This window comes from Schistocerca serialis, chromosome 6, assembly GCF_023864345.2.
Source record: "Schistocerca serialis cubense isolate TAMUIC-IGC-003099 chromosome 6, iqSchSeri2.2, whole genome shotgun sequence".
Taxonomy (NCBI): Eukaryota; Metazoa; Arthropoda; class Insecta; order Orthoptera; family Acrididae; genus Schistocerca; species Schistocerca serialis.
This window is the reverse complement of record NC_064643.1, coordinates 650,885,249-650,903,408: the sequence shown is the minus strand read 5'-3', so window position 1 is coordinate 650,903,408 and position 18,160 is coordinate 650,885,249.

Genomic DNA, 18,160 nt, shown 5'->3' with positions numbered 1-18,160 from the left:
TACATTTTCACGCAATTTAGGTGCATAGATCCTGAGAAATCAGTACCCAGAACAACCACCTCTGGCCTTAACAACGGCCTTGATACGCCTGGGCATTGAGTCAAACAGAGCTTGGATGGCGCGTACAGGTACAGCTGCCCATCCAGCTTCAACACGATACCACAGTTCATCAAGAGTAGTGACTGGCGTATTGTGACGAGCCAGTTGTTCGGCCACCATTGACCAGACGTTTTCAATTCGTGAGAGATCTGGAGAATGTTCTGGCCAGGGCAGCAGTCGAACATTTTCTGTATCGAGAACAGCCGGCACAGGACCTTCAACATGCGATCGTGCATCATCCTGCTGAAATGTAGGATTTCGCAGGGATCGAATAAAGGGTAGAGCCACGGGTCGTAAAACACCTGAAATGTAACGTCCACTATTCAAAGTGCCGTCAATGCGAACAAGAGTGATCGACACGTGTAACCAATGGCACGCCATACCATCACGTAGGGTGATACGCCAGTACGGCAATGACGAATACACGCTTCCAATGTGCGTTCACCGCGATGTCGCCAAGCACGGGTTCGAGCATCATGATGCTGTAAACAGAACCCGGATTCATCCGAAAAAATGACGTTTTCCCTTTCGTGCACCCAGGTTCGTCGTTGAGTACACCATCGCAGGCGCTCCTGTCTGTGATGCAGCGTCAAGAGTAACCGCAGCCATGGCCTCCGAGCTCATGGTCCATGCTGCTGCAAACGTCGTCGAACTGTTCGTGCAGATGGCTGATGTCTTGCAAACGTCCCCATCTGTTGACTCAGGGATCGAGACGTGGCTGCACGATCCGTTACAGCCATGCGGATAAGATGCCTGTCATCTCGACTGCTAGTGATACGAGGCCGTTGGGATCCAGCACGGCGTTCCGTATTACCCTCCTGAACCCACCGACTCCATATTCTGATAACAGTCATTGGATCTCGATCAACGCGAGCAGCAATGTCGCGATACGATAAACCGCAATCGCGATGGCTACAATCCGACCTCTGAAAAGCTAATCATTTGCATATCACAGCATCTTCTCCCTGTCGTTTAAATTTCGCGTCTGTAGCACGTAATCTTCGTTGTGCAGCAATGTTAATGGCCAGTGGTGTAGTTGATTTGGGAGTATACAGCAAGCGAAATTGTACTACACAGAGAAACCTGTTTTAACACTATGTCATAATTCGAAAATCACAGTGTTTGCTGAGTGGTGGCGTGCTAAAAGTTTGCGACAGAGGAAAGAAATGCAAAATGTACTGGTCACAGCAACAGTCGAAAACCCTTGTATCGGAGAAGGTGAAGATGGCATGGACAGTACACAGTCATAGTCTCTTTCTTTCAGTCATCAGCCTTCTGACTGATTCGACGAAGCCCGCCACAAATTCCTCTCCTGCGCCAGCCCCTTCATCTCAGAGTGGCATTTGCAACCTACGTACTCCGTTATTTGCTGGATGTATTCCAGTCTCTGTCGTCCTCTACAGTTTTTGGCCTTTACAGCTCCCTCTATTGCCATACAAGTTATTCTATAATGTCTTAACAGATGCCCTACTATCCTCTCTTCTTCTTGTAAGTTACTTCCATATACTCCTTTCGTCAGCGATTCTCCGTAGATCCCCCTCATTCCTCACCTTATCAGTGCACCACATCTCAAATGCTTCGATTCTCTTCTCTTCCGGTTTTCCCACAGGACATGTTTCTCTACCATACAATGCTGAGCTTCAAACGTACATTATTGGGCAGGAACGACCTTTTTGCTAGTGCTACTCTGCTTTTTATGTCCTTGCTTTGTCTGTCACATGTTATTTTGCTGCCTAAGTAGCAGAACTAATTCACTTCGTCTACTTTGTGATCACCAGCCCTGATGTTAAGTTTCTCAGTGTTCTATTTCAGCTACGTCTCATTCCTTTAGTCTTTCTTCGATTTACTATCAACCCTTTCAAAAATCCTGTAATTCTTCTTCACTTTCACCGAGGATGGCAATGTCATCAGGGGATATTATCATTTATATCTTTTCATCTTCAATTTTAATTCTACTCTTTAACCTTTCTCTTATTTTCGTCAGTGCTTCTAGGATGTCTAGGTTGAAAAGTTGGGGCTGAGGAATATTCCCTGTCATACACCTTTCTTAATCCGAGCACTTCGTTCTTGGTCTTCCATTTTTATTGTTCCCTCTCGGCTCTTGTACGTATTGTATATTACTTGTCTTTCCCTATAGCTTACCACTATTTTCTCAGTATTTCGAACATCTTGCATCATTTGACATTGTCGAACACTTTTTCGATAAAATCCAATGAAAAGTTTTGATTTTTCTGTAGTTCTTCTTTTTTTATTAAGATTTACTGTAAACAGCAGTGGTAAGTAGGCATATGTTGGAGTATCGGTCGAAAATGTCGGAATCGAGACCATTTACGCCATTAAGGGACGCACAAAAAATCCGTAGTATAAAGCTCCATTCACATCCACTCAATGGCACACTGCCTCATATCTATTTCCATGTCCAAAGAGGATTTCCAAGCAGAGTTGGATACAATAAGATATCCTACCTCTACCAATGGCTATGATGCTGTCCTTTTTGACCATATCTTGCATAGGAAGCAAAAATTGAAAATTATGCCTCTCCTCTACACTCCAAATGCTGCCCCTTCCAATCTCTTCAAAAAATGATTTACTATACCTTACCTAGGTCACGTATCACAGACAACACTGAAAACTTGCAACTATAGGATTTCCTACTGTGTGAAAAACATCACAGCCCAGTGTATTTTCAATGGTAAAGATAAAATACAATTACTAGCCAACAGTGGAGGGTTCAAATGGCTCTGAGCACTATGGGACTTAACTGCTGTAGTCATCAGTCCCCTAGAACTTAGAACTACTTAAACCTAACTAACCTAACGACATCACACACATCCATGCCCTAGGCAGGATTCGAACCTGCGACCGTAGCGGTCCAGTGGTTCCAGACTGTAGCGCCTAGAACCGCACGGCCACTTCGGCCGGCCGCCAGCATTGCAGTGTACAGAATTACTAGTCCCGATTGTTATAAGTTTTATATCGGTCAATCAGGCAGAGATGTATCAACTAGGATGGCTGAACATGAACGCAACTGGAGGTTGCATAATTATGACTCTACATTCGCTGAGCAGGTACTGAGTGAGGGTCACAACTACCAGCCGCAGTTCAATGTCCTTTACTTAGCAAACAAAGGCCTAAAGACTCAGTCTCTTGCAAGCCCTGCAAATCAACAAACACCTAGCTCAACATCCTGATCTAATCTTACATGACAAAACACAGCTTAATACTTTTATAAGCTTCTCATAATCCTCGCAGTTTTCCATTACTTTCCATACTTTCTGTTCCTCCATTTTCATGAATATACAGGGTAGTCCATTGATAGTGACCGGGCCAAATATCTCACGAAATAAGCGTCAAACGAAAAACCTACAAAGAACGAAAATCGTCTAGCTTGAAGGGGGAAACCAGATGGCGCTATAGTTGGCCCGCTAGATGTCGCTGCCATAGGTCAAACGGATATCAACTGCGTTTTTTAAAATAGAAACCCCCTTTTTATTACATATTCGAGTAGTACGTAAAGAAATATGAATGTTTTAGTTTACCACTTTTTTCGCTTTGTGATAGATGCCGCTGTAATACTCACAAACGTATAAGTACGTGGTATAACGTAACATTCCGCCAGTGCGGACGGTATTTGCTTCGTGATACATTACCCGTGTTAAAATGGACCGTTTACCAATTGCGGAAAAGGTCGATATCATGTTGATGTATGGCTATTGTGATCAAAATGCCCAACGGGCAGGTGCTATGTACGCTGCTCTGTATCCTGGACGACATCATCCAAGTGTTCGGACCGTTCACCGGATAGTTACGTTATTTAAGGAAACAGGAAGTTTTCAGCCACATGTGAAACGTCAACCACGACCTGCAACAAATGATGATGCCCAAGTAGGTGTTTTAGCTGCTGTCGCGGCTAATCCGCATATCAGTAGCAGACAAATTGCGCGAGAATCGGCAATCTCAAAAACGTCGGTGTTGAGAATGCTACATCAACATCGATTGCACCCGTACCATATTTCTATGTACCCGGAATTGCATGGCGACGACTTTGAACGTCGTGTACAGTTCTGCCACTGGGCACAAGAGAAATTACAGGACGATGACAGATTTTTTTGCACGCGTTCTATTTAGCGACGAAGCGTCATTCACCAACAGCGGTAACGTAAACCGGTATAATATGCACTATTGGGCAACGGAAAATCCACGATGGCTGCGACAAGTGGAACATCAGCGACATTGGCGGGTTAATGTATGGTGCGGCATTATGGAAGGAAGGATAATTGGCCCCCATTTTATCGATGGCAATCTAAATGGTGCAATGTATGCTGAGTTCCTACATAATGTTCTACCGATGTTACTACCAGATGTTTCACTGCATGACAGAATGGCGATGTACTTCCAATATGACGGATATCCGGCTCATAGCTCGCGTGACGTTGAAGCGGTATTGAATAGCATATTTCATGACAGGTGGGTTGGTCGCCGAAGCACCATGTCATGGCCCGCACGTTCACCGGATCTGACGTCCCCGGATTTCTTTCTGTGGGGAAAGTTGAAGGATATTTGCTATCGTGATCCACCGACAACGCCTGACAACATGCATCAGCGCATTGTCAGTGCATGTGCAAACATTACGGAATGCGAACAAATCACTGTTGAGAGGAATGTCGTCACACGTATTGTCAAATGCGTTGTGGCTGACGGACATAATTTTGAGCATTTATTGCATTAGTGTGGTATTTACAGGTAATTACGCTGTAACAGCATGCGTTCTCAGAAATGGTAAGTTCACAAAGGTACATGTATCACATTGGAAGAACCGAAATGAAATGTTCAAACGTACCTACTTCTGTATTTTAATTTAAAAAACCTACCTGTTACCAACTATTCGTCTAAAATTGTGAGTCATATGTTTGTGACTATTACAGCGCCATCTATCAAAAGCGAAAAAAGTAGTCCAATAAAACATTCATATTTCTTTACATACTACACGAATATGTAATAAAAAAATGGGGGTTCCTATTTAAATAAACGCAATTGGTATCTGTTTAACCTATGACAGCGCCATCTAGCGGGCCAACCATAGCACCATCTGGTTTCCCCCTTTAAGCTAGACAAGTTTCGTTCTTTGTAGTTTTTTCGTTTGACTCTTATTTCGTGAGATATTTGGCCCGGTCACGATCAATGGACCACCCTGTATACGTTCTACCGTAAACTGTAGCTTGACCTAAGTGGAAAGCCACACATGCGCAGTGTCGCATTCAATGTACCTCAATTGAAATGTGGGGGCTGGCTGTACTTTTTTTAATAACAACGGTAATGAGTAGAGCATCCCGGTCTCCTCTTTAAACTCCAAACCCACGCCCTGCCTACCAATTTTGTCCGTCTGGTCACTTCCTTCCTCTCGCACCGTCCTTCCTATGTCACCATCCACAACACCAACTCCCGTATCTTTTATCCCCCATCTGGCGTCCCCCAGGGTTCTGTCCTCTCCCCTCTCCTTTATCTCTTGTATACAGCTGATATGCCCAAGCCACCCCCACCAGTCCACCTTCTCCAGTACGCTGATGACACCGCCTTCCTGGCTCTCTATCCTACCCTTCAACGGTCTCAACGTACCCTCCAAACCCACCTTCACCAGTTCACCACTTGGTGTAACCAGTGGTTCCTCTGTCTCAACCCCTCCAAAACCCAGGCAATCATCATAGGCCGGACCACTCGCTCCTTTCGCCTCCATGATTTCTACCTCACCTTTTATGGTCGTCCCATCCAGCTCACCCCCACCCTGAAATACCTTGGCCTCACCCTCGACCGACACCTCACCTGGACCCCTCATCTCCAGACTGTCCAGCAGAAAGCCCATTCCCGCCTCCGCCTTCTGGAACTCCTGTCTGGCCAGACATGGGGATTGCATCCTTCTACCATCCTCCACACCTACAGATCCCTCATCTGTCCTATCCTCTGTTATGCCAGCGTTGCCTGGATCTCCACCCCCATCCGCTTTTACAAGGCCCTCCAAATCCTTGAACGCCATGGGCTCTGCCTTGCCTTCCGTATCTGCCTTCCTCCCCCCACACGGCTCCTGTATGAACTGATCCCCTTCCCCCACCTCCTCCTGTTCCTCCAACATCTCCACATCCTTTACATTGTCCGCAGGCTTGACGCCCCCCACCCTCTGGTTTCCTCCTTCCTCTCCACCCCCCGCCTGTTGCCACGCCTCTATCGCTGTATCCCTCCCTCTCTCCACCTCCACACCATCCATCTCCTTCATCAGGGCAATGTCCAACACCTCCCCTTCCCGGATGACGAACTTCGCCGTGACATCTACCCTTCCTTCCAACTACAACCTGGCCTTGTTCCCCCCCCCCCTCCCCACGGCCCCCTTTTTCCTCTTCCCTCCTTCTCCCAGAGCGGATTTTCCTCCTTCCCCCGCTCCCCTGAGACCCTGCACCCCATACTTGCCTCTTTCCCTCCCACAACCCTCCCTACCTGGCCCCCTTCAGTGCGCCCCCCGCTCATCTCCCCCATCTCTTCCCCTCCCTCCCTTCTTCCAGTCTCCCTCATCTCCTTGCGCCTGGCAGATCCTCTGTTTTGATCATCGTCAGTGTGCCACATCAGTGTTGTCTTTAGTGCTGTTTCTCCTGTGCATCAAGAGGTGTGATTTTAATTGTGTACTGCCTTGAGGTTCGCCGTCAGTGTTTGTTATGTGCTACGCCATCTGTCGATACCTTTTATGCTCCAGTCATACTGTGCCTTGTGTTCTTTTAATTGTCGCAGTGTGTGGCTCTTTGTGTGTGCTACTTTTAAACAGGTTTTTTTACAGTCACCCCGTTTTTTGTCTATTGCCTTCCATGATGTTCCCCCCTTTTTTTATATCTACGTTCATCATATTCTCTCCTTTGTTATTTTTAAATGTCTTCTGTTGTTTGTTTTATGTCTTTCGGCTGAAGAGCAGCGCCTATGCTGGTGCCAGCCCGCCCCAATGGGGAATTGAAATACAATAAAGAAAAAAAAAGTAATAAGTAGAAACAATACATACTGTTTCTGAGTCGCTCTGACACTCGTCGTCCTTTTCATGTTTATCAGGCATCAGCAAAAACACCCTGTGAGTGCATTAGCGTCACTAGAATAAATTATTGGGTTTAGGAGTGGACCCTTATTCTAAGACAGAGCACATCGGTGTTTAGCTGTACACAATTTGTTTAATTTTAGAATTACTGTCAAAGAAGTACACGAATTTACATAGACTGTGACACGACAATGTCAGGACAGTTGTCAAGATAACGCATTACGTCCTGTTTAGCAGAAATGACAAAAAATGGTTCAAATGGCTCTAAGCACAATGGGACTTAACATCTGAGGTCATCAGACCCCTAGACTTAGAACTACTTAAACCTAACTAACCTAAGGATAAGAACATCACGCGCGTCCATGTCCGAGGCAGGATTCGAACCTGCGACCGTAGCAGCAGCGCGGTTCCGGCCTGAAGCGCACAAATGACACTGAACACAACAATATCTAACTTAAGTCAAAAGTTCTCTACAAGATTTTTCTTACTTATAACCCGTAAAGATGGCCAATATTACGACAAATCATCCGATTCCGCTTCTAAGTTCGGTACTATTTAGGATGATAGTCAAGTCTATGGAGGATGGTTAGTTTTTGTGACAAGATGAGCAAAAGATTACTAAAGGTTGCTAGAGTTCACAGTGGACGCAAGCTGGTGAACCAACAAGTTTACGCCTCTGCCAGCGGCAATTATCTTTTAGCTGCAATGTGCTGTCAGCTGCATGGCTGCTCTAGCCCACTGAAAATCCTATAAAAAGGAAATCAAAATCTTTACTGATTTTATCAGCTGAAACTGTCCACGTTTCACGTTAGGTGAGAAAACATGCACTCATCCCTAGTCTGCAAAATATGGCGATATACACGTGCATAGATGGTGCAGCTTCTATGCTTCAATGCCCTCACAGTTCTCGCAAGAACAGTTAACTATAGGCTTTTTAGTTTCTCCGCTATTGGAGCTCAACTACTCTTCAGATAATTTCTAGCTGAATGTCACCCAAAGTGAACGCAGTGTTCACACAAAATTCGTCTTTTGGCGTCGTAGGCGTCGTACAGAGCGTGATGCACCCTGTTTTAAAACTTGAAACACGTATGTAACATAGCAGCGATGGCGAGGCATTGTAGCATCTGTGACCAGAGAGTATGCGCTTGACCGCGCGAGTGTTGCGAGCGGTTCTCAGTCTGTCAGTCAGTCGTTGCGAGTCTGTAGCTCTGTCTAGTTGTCGCTATGCAGAGCAGTACTCTGTCAGTAGTCGTTGCGAGTATGTAGCTCTGTCTAGTTGAGGGCAGTACTCTAGTAGTAGTCGTGCAGTGCAGTACGTCAGTAGTCGTCATGCAGAGCGGTCGGTCAGTAGTAGCAGCCCAGTGCGGTTGTGTGATGTAGGCGGTCGGCAACACTGGTCAAGATGCTGAATGAGGTACACTGTTAATTAATATAATCATTAGACAATGTAAAACTTATTTATTGTAATCAATCTCCAACAAGTCCCCCAATAATAATTTTGATTTCAAAAGCATTTTTCAAAAAATTTTATTTTTTATTGAACTAAAGATTTCGTTGCACTTCCCATTTCATTCCACTTCTTTTGAAGAAAAATTTCAGTAAATTCACAGAAAAAAAGGAATATTATTATTTGCAATGCAGTTCCTCCAAGCCGTGCGCAGAAATAAGAGCAGAAATTTGACATCCAGTTATTCTGAGGTAAGACTTTAATTCTGATTGTTTTACACAGGGCCAAAGACCGATATTTCGGTTTAATTGAATTTTCTTATCACTGAATGGACTTTAATTTTTTGTGAGGAATCTATATTTGAGTCAGATTGCGAATTTCACATTTTTGTTGCCATTGTCAGTACATTTCATTGTGGGCAGGTTACGCTTAGCGCAATGTCCATTAGTATTTTTAAATAATATTGTCATTCATGTAAATTTTTGCTGGGGAGGTTACACTTGGCTCCCATTTCTATTAAGTATTGTCATTCCTTTTAAATTTCGGTGGGGAGGTTACACTTGGCGACACCCAGTCCAGGATCGTATTTCATTGAGAGTCTTTTGAGCAACAGTCAGATATCTGCTCTTATTTGCTTAGATATAATTAGGATTTGGCGCAACGCTTTTGCTAATCTTGTGACTTTCCTTCTACAGGTCAACGGCAATTTGTTGCTTTGTTGTATTTGTGTGTTGCTTTTGCATTGTGTTTATTTGTTTTGTGAAAAATTTTGACTATTGCAAAAATGCCGCGAAAGACTGTGAATAGTGTATCGCGAAGTATTGTGAATGAAATTACCGACTTAAACAACGTGACCGATAGTAATTGTGACACGCAGTGTAATGATGACAATCCTGCGTTCACTGACAATCAATGCATTCCAACCACTAGTGATGACTTTTACCCTGATAATGAACAAACAAACTCAATTGTCTCGTCTGTTAATTTGACGACAATTGATGACGCAGAACGCTCTATTGTAATGAGCGCTGCCCAGCTTAACACACCCGATTCGGAAAACTCAAGTAACGTACAGACAAATTTGTCTAATGAAAATGAACAGGATACTCAAAGTACGATGGATCTATTTAATTCCGAAATAATGTCTGACAGTGTACATCCGACTGATAAACCTTTCTGTAAATTACAGAATGACCAAATGGTCACGCAAAACAAGACAATTTCAGATCCACCATTAAATAGCACGGAGAATAGAAATGCTAATTTTGTGTCGGATCCACTTAAGGAATTGTTGCTACAAATTCTTGAATCAAACAAACAACAGAGTGAGAAAACAGACAACAATATCAGACAACTTAGTGAACAGTACAAACAGCGGAAGGAAATGATGAATAATTATTTCAAACAACTTAATGGAAGTTTTGACAACCATTACAAACAGGTAAATGAAAGTGTCGACAACCATTGCAAACAACTTAGCGAAACAATTAATGAAAGTTTCAAACTGACGAACGAAAAACAAGACAACCTTAACGAACGGAGCAGACAAGTTAGTGAACAGAATACAGCTATTACCGTGCAATGTCAGGACAGTAAGGAACAACTACGTGATGATACTAAGACTTGTGCTAATAACAGTAATGAAAAGGTTGGCACTGTTGCACAAGAATTCAGTAGCACACGTGTAGGCACAACCGAATCACATAAAGACGAGATTATTGCAGTCACTGAACAATGTTCAGCAAACGAAACACTGATACACGAAATTAATGCAGTCACTGAAGAATGTCCTAAAAACGAAGTACAGATTCCCGACGAAGTTAATTTAGAGTCAGTGGAAGTTTCATACACTCCGAATACGGAAGTTGACGAGAAAAGTGAACGACACAATAACCAGATTGACGAAAGTATTAAAGTAACAGAATTAACAATTATTTCAGTCACCAATACGTCACAGAATCCGCCACGTTGCGAGCATTTATCAGAGTCACGCAGCGTGTATTATGTGAACAATTTACAGAGACTACGCGAATTAAAATCCGAAAAGCTACGCGACTTAAAATCTGAAAAGCTATGCAACTGGAAATCCGGAATGACACAGACGAACAGATTCACACACAAACCCGAACGTGTTTTCAAATTCAATGACGAGAACGTAGATTACGAGCAATTTTTATCCGCCAGAAAATGTAAAGAACTTAATAATGACAGCGTACAGGTACACGCTTTGCACTGTAAACGACAATTTATCTTTGTACATTCACCGCTATTACCTGAAATGCAGAAACTAGCTTTGAACCTGAGGCGACAATTAGTTGTAGTATTTTCATCAGCATTGCCTGTAATGAGGAAACTTGAATTAACATGGATACAACTATTTGCTTTTGAATTTTTACCGCTATTGCCTGCAACGCAAAAGCTAAAATTTATTTGCAGTGCGTAAATGACCTCAGGGGATTCATTACGCTTTAATGAATATGTGCCGTAGCGAGCATAGGGCCCCGAGCTGTAGTAGTGCTATTTCATCTTTAGTTTTCTGCACTGCTGCCTTTTCTTCTACTATCCTTTATATCTATCAAAACTGCTCTTTAACTATTGCTCTATCTAGAATTAAGAAATATTGTACTGAAAACCCGATATGACAAATATTTTACCGAATGTGACAATTTTCAGTAGGCACTCCCGTAATGACAACTACCGCCGTAATTTTGATAACAGATAAAATCATAATCATCAGTATGTGTAAAATTAACAGCAAACGCATTTTTTTGGTAACAATAGACGTTTTTCACCACAATAGCATGAAAGTCAACCGCTTAGCATACCTAACCAACAATGCAGTCTACAAGGTCAACCAAACTTTAATGTTTCGCCGCGTGCACGTATAGTCCCAGATCCAACAAATAGTAACGCATGGCAGCAAAGAAATAACTACGTACAGACAACACACTATTTCAACTCGCATCGCAATGCGCCGTGTAGAAATTACTATCATGACAGACGTAAAAAAAATGATGAGCACAATTTTCAGCGTACATTTTAATAACAGTCGATCTTATGAGCAGCAACAACATCAGCAACAACAAATAATCATGAATGAAACAGACAATAGGTGTCATCCATAGCGTAACACGTCAGTAAGAAATAACAGAGCAGTTCAAATAGTGGATATGTCACAGCATCCTCCCGTAAATAATAGCACGTACGACAGAATTTAACCAGATACAGCACAGATTGCATAATACAGTAACGCAAACATTACTTTTGACACGCAGAATTTTGCTCACGAGAATGTTATTTGAAACATGCTTTGTTGAATGCACCACTTTTATCGCACCCAGATCTTACTAGAAATTTTTCCATTGCCACCGACAGTTCCAACACCGCTTTAGGCGTACACATTTTCCAGGAAATTGAAGAAGATGGTTCTACAGTAATTAAAAACATCGCATTTGCAAGTCGCATTTTGTCACCTGCTGAGCGAAATTATTCCGTTACAGAACTTGAAACATTATGTGTTGTATGGGCTTTTATGAGATTTAGGCACTTTCTTTATGGCAGACATACCACAGTTTACACAGATCACAGAGCGATACAATTTTTACTTTCGGCCAAATTCACGCACGACAGATTAAGCAGATGGAAACTTTATTTACAAGAATTTAATTTTACAATAGTTCACATTCCCGGTACACAAAATGTTATAGCAGACGCACTATCGCGTTCTCTCGGCAACAATCAGCAAGACGTAGCAACCAACTTCTGCAAAACAAATTTCAGTGTCATGTACATTCAGCAAGTTGCATTCGAAAACTTTATTTCATCGTCATTACAGGACATAGCACAAGAACAAAATAAAGACAATATGTGGAAAGAAATTAAACACCTTTGGCAAGATAGGAAAAATGTTACGATTAGGAACCACTACACAGTACGCAATGACATTCTGTTTCGCCGCTCTCATCCTGACAGCAACAATTGGTTATTATGCATTCCTGACGAACTGGTTAACAAACTAATTTGGTACACTCATTTAAGTTACGCACATTACGGAGCAAGAAAATGTTTTCTTATACTGAGACAGAACTGTTATTTTACCAACATGGAGAAACGTATTCGACGAGTTTTAGCGTCTTGTAAAATTTGCCAGAAAGCTAAATCAGACACCACTTCACATATTCCTCCATTATATCCCATTATACCTGTTAAATTAAGACACATGGCCGCAGTAGATATTTTTGGTCCGATTCCGAGAACTAACAGAGGTTTTTGCTACATTTTTGTCGCTGTTGAGCTCACTTCAAAATTTGTTACTTTCACTCCGTTACGCAAAGCTACTGCTAAAACTGTTTCGAAAGCATTTGTAAAACATTTTCTATTTCATGTAGGGCATGTGATGAAAGTAATTTCTGACAATGGATCACAATTTCGTAGTAGCGTATGGACACGCATGTTACGAGCTAGAAACATTTCTCCGATCTATATATCCAAGTACCACGCTTCTTCGAACCCCTGTGAAAGATTAATGAAAGAAATTGGTAAGTTGTGCCGAATATACTGCCACAAAAGACATATTGATTGGGATACATACATACTCTCATTCCAAGATGTAATTAATTCCATACCAAATGAATCCACTATGCTATCTCCGTCTGTTATACTGAAAAACGTTGAACCACCAAACAAAATTAAAGAATTAGTAAAATTACCCAAATGTAGGCGTCTAAGACACCACGAAATAATTGACATTGCGCTGAAGAACATCAAACGTGCCGCAGAGCGCCGGAGAAGACAGCAAAAACAGGTTTGTACACGCCGCGACTTTCACGTTGGACAGAAGATATTAGTACGTACACACTATTTATCCAGCAAATTAAAAGGTAAGTGCAGTAAATTTGAACTTCTATACGCAGGTCCGTATCGGATTCGCAGCATCCCTCACCCCAATGTTGTACACGTCGAAACTTTGAGAACTAGAAAATCGAAAGGCAATCACTATATCTCAAACATTAAACCGTTTATTGAATGAAGACACTTTATGATTCAACACGCTATGATGCCATTTACTAATGCAATTATTTCACGTGACTAATTACTGATGATTATCGTATTTTTTCTTGGCAAGTGCCCGGCAAGGTAAGGTTAGCAGGTCGCTTTTCTTGTCGTTACACATCAGACCGTGCATATTTTTCCAAATGAACTTACGTATTTTATGAATAATTATGCAATTCTATGTAATGACGTATTAATTTTATCAAATTCTCTCTCCATTAAAGTCTTTAATTCTCGCCTCGATTAACTACACTACATACAAGCTGAACACAACGAACGTCACATTATGTCTTTTTATGTATGATTGTATTCCAGTTTTGTTTATATGCACTGTGAAATAGTTAAGATATAACACACACCAGTCGACTTTGACTTTTTTTTTTTTTTTTTTGCCCTATGATATCTCAACATCGTGACTGTTTTACATTTTTCCTTTTGCTGCTGCATTGTGATATTCTGTGTACATTTTTGCATCTGAACACTGTCAATGTCTTTGACATACAACGTTTTCTGTCATGTTATGCTGTATGCTTAAGTATGTTACCATAAACCAGTCCTTATTTAGTGGGTATATGATTTAAATGCAGGACATTAATCTCTGTCATCAATTTCAGAAAGAAATGATGCATGTAAGAAATAAATTCAACAGAAATGGGAATTTCACCTACGGGATAAACGAAAGGAGATGCAATAACTTTATGAGGAAGAGTAAATGGATCAGGATTAACAAGCATTAACAAGACTATACTATACTCATCACAGAATAGCAGTCTTAACTAATTTTTTTTTCAGAATACAAGGTGATTGATGCAGGCTGTCAGACTGAACTACACATCTTAGTTTTAGTGATGAAATATGCTAGAGATAAGGAATAGTTGTATAATGAGTAATGAAGTGATTTTTTGCAGATGATAATGAATACTGATGAATAATGATGAAGGATATGGTATTATGAATAATGAAGTTTTTCTTTACAGGTGATGATAATAATGAAGTTATGATAATGTGGATAATGAAGTGATTGATAATGAAGTTTTTTCTTTACAGATGAGGATAATGTTGAAGTTATGTATTTATGTTATGTAGTTATTTAAGTATTTGTTGCAGTTTGCTTTGACAGCAGGTGTTATATTGCATAGTAGGATGACGGAAAGTTTTGGAAAGGACAGCTATGGAACACATTTTTATACACATTTCACTACCTGTTAATTCGAAGTTCACTACTTTTCAGCATAGTGTGCGTTTCTTCTTTCAGGTCAATAATCCATTTTGTATTTTTTCCAGGAGAAACTTTTCATGGTACTTGCTAAACCTGTTACTTATTATACCTGTTCTAGTACTTGCATTTTTATATTTTTTACCCATTTGTGTCTATCGTTTATAAATGTGATCACATGTACTGCCTTGTTACATAACCTTGCTACAGCTGACTCATGACGAATGACGTTACCTATCCTCATTTGCTGCAATAGGTCAAAAGCAAATAGTGTTATGCCTCAGCAATTAATTATCGATCCCAACGCAATGCATTGCTAAAAGAGGTATTACCAGTCCCACATAATGTCACTAGTTTATGATAATTCTGAATAATACTGATCAACTCTGAATAGTATGTCACTTGAGTAATGACTTCCTAATGAGACAAAAAATATATATATATATATATATATATATATATATATATATATATATATATATATATATAAAATAATGCTTTGTCACTAGCTAATAACTGCCACTGTTTATTGTAATGAGACTACTTATAATGCCTGCGATTATTAATGCTATGATTGTAATTAACTGATTTTAATAATGACTTTGTAATGATCTGAATACTACTGAAGGAGAAACACTGTATTGTAATGAGACTACTTATAATGCCCATGATTATTAATGCTATGACTAATTAACTGATTTTAATAATGACTTTGTAATGATCTAAATACTACTGAAGGAGAAACAGTGTTTATTGTAATGAGACTACTTATAATGCCCACGATTATTAATGCTATGATTGTAATTAACTGATTTTAATAATGACTTTGTAATGATCTGAATACTACTGAATGAGGAACAATGTTTTATTGCAATGAGACTACTTATAATGCCCATGATTATTAATGCTATGACTAATTAGCTGATTTTTAATAATGACTTCGTAATGATCTGAATAATACTGAATGATGAACTATGTTTTATTCTATTCAATACTTGCTGGCCACTGAGTGCCAATAATTAATGTCACTTGAAGAATTGTTATTAATTATGCCATTGATTAGCTCTTGTTTCCAATGTTGATACTTTGTAACCAGAAAGGAATGTGACTGTTTAATAATGCTTTGTAATTAGGAGAAGACTAATGATTCTTACTTTTGGAATGACAAATGATTAATCAACGACAAATGATTAATTAACTGTAATTAGACAAATGATTAATTAACGACAAATGATTAATTAACTGTAATTAGGAAAAGGCTAATGATTATTATTGGAATGACAAATGATTAATTAACTGTAATTAGGAGAAGGTTAATGATTCTTAATTATACTCTGTAACTGAAAAGAATGCGATTATTTCATAATACTTTGTAACCAGGAAAAGAAGGCTACTGATTCTATGTAAAACAATTAATGAACATTTTTCTGTAATACTACATACTTGGTACAGAAATGTTCAATAACTGGGCTATGAATGCCACAAACTACTAATTAAGTCTGTAATTGTCAATATTATGTGACATAATGTCCTTATCCTCATAAGCTAACTACCCTGAATTACTGCAATGTCCATTTGTCCTGTTTATCCTAGTGATCATGGAGCACTATCTTTGGTTTTGCACTAATTCTACGTTGGTGTGCCTTGTAAGAGCGTGGTGTTGACACGACATGCTGTCCACCACCGTGAGCGATGAAGACGTTATTATGGTCCCACTGTTTGGTGTACCTAATGTACTGCCAAAATGAAAACATGGAACATTACTACGACAGTTCAGTGTCTTGGCTACACTGATAAATTCTGATGGGAAAAGAACTTCAAGTTGTGTCACTTGGTGTTGTACTTCTGTGGAAAGATATGGACTTTCAGAGCAGCTGTGTGCAATCTAAAGTGCTACAACCATGATGCAATCCTTCCCTTTCCTATCCTAATTCTTGTCACATAATGAAAATCATTTTTTTGGTAACATCATTTCTGTTCGTAGGTTATACATTTTTTTTCGATTCGCTGAACTCCAGTGCGAGTACACTTATGTCACTGGTCGACATGATGTTTGCCATTATGTTTATTTGTTGTGAAAATGCTAAAGACATTTTTCAGTGCATGTGCACTTTGGACATGATTTTCTTGCCATTATGTTTATTTATTGCGAAAATGCTAAAGACATCTTTTCGATTTGTTCTGAAGTACAGTATATGTACACTCTTGTCTTTTATATTGTATATACATTTTTTTATTTTCTGAACTACAGTGCATGTGCACTTATGTTAGGTGTTAATATGTTTTTTACTGAACTTCAGTGCCTGTGCACTTTTCTCATTTTTCAATATGATTTGTATAACTTTTATGATTTCCTGATATGTTCATTAAGTACACTTATGTCACTTGTCAACATAATATTTTTTGCCAGTCTGTTTATTTGTTCTGAATATGCTAAAGAATATTTTCAGTGCCTGTGCACTTTGTTATCTGTCAAAAAATTTGTATATACATTTTTCTGATTTGCTACTATGTTTTGTATTCACATTTTGTCTTTGTCTGATATATTTTGTACTTAGTGCGTGTGCACAACATTTAAATATTCTGTAAGTTGTAGGATTTTGTTAATTAAAGAAAAATTTTGCCGCGCTTGGCAAGTCCAAATGACTCACCATCGCTGCCAAATTTTTGCCCCCCCAGTGGAGGGTTATGAAACACGTATGTAACATAGCAGCGATGGCGAGGCATTGTAGCATCTGTGACCAGAGAGTATGCGCTTGACCGCACGAGTGTTGCGAGCGGTTCTCAGTCTGTCAGTCAGTCGTTGCGAGTCTGTAGCTCTGTCTAGTTGTCGCTATGCAGAGCAGTACTCTGTCAGTAGTCGTTGCGAGTATGTAGCTCTGTCTAGTTGAGGGCAGTACTCTAGTAGTAGTCGTGCAGTGCAGTACGTCAGTAGTCGTCATGCAGAGCGGTCGGTCAGTAGTAGCAGCCCAGTGCGGTTGTGTGATGTAGGCGTATTATTTATTGTAATCAATCTCCAACAAGTCCCCCAATAATAATTTTGATTTCAAAAGCATTTTTCAAAAAATTTTATTTTTTATTGAACTAAAGATTTCGTTGCACTTCCCATTTCATTCCACTTCTTTTGAAGAAAAATTTCAGTAAATTCACAGAAAAAAAGGAATATTATTATTTGCAATGCAGTTCCTCCAAGCCGTGCGCAGAAATAAGAGCAGAAATTTGACATCCAGTTATTCTGAGGTAAGACTTTAATTCTGATTGTTTTACACAGGGCCAAAGA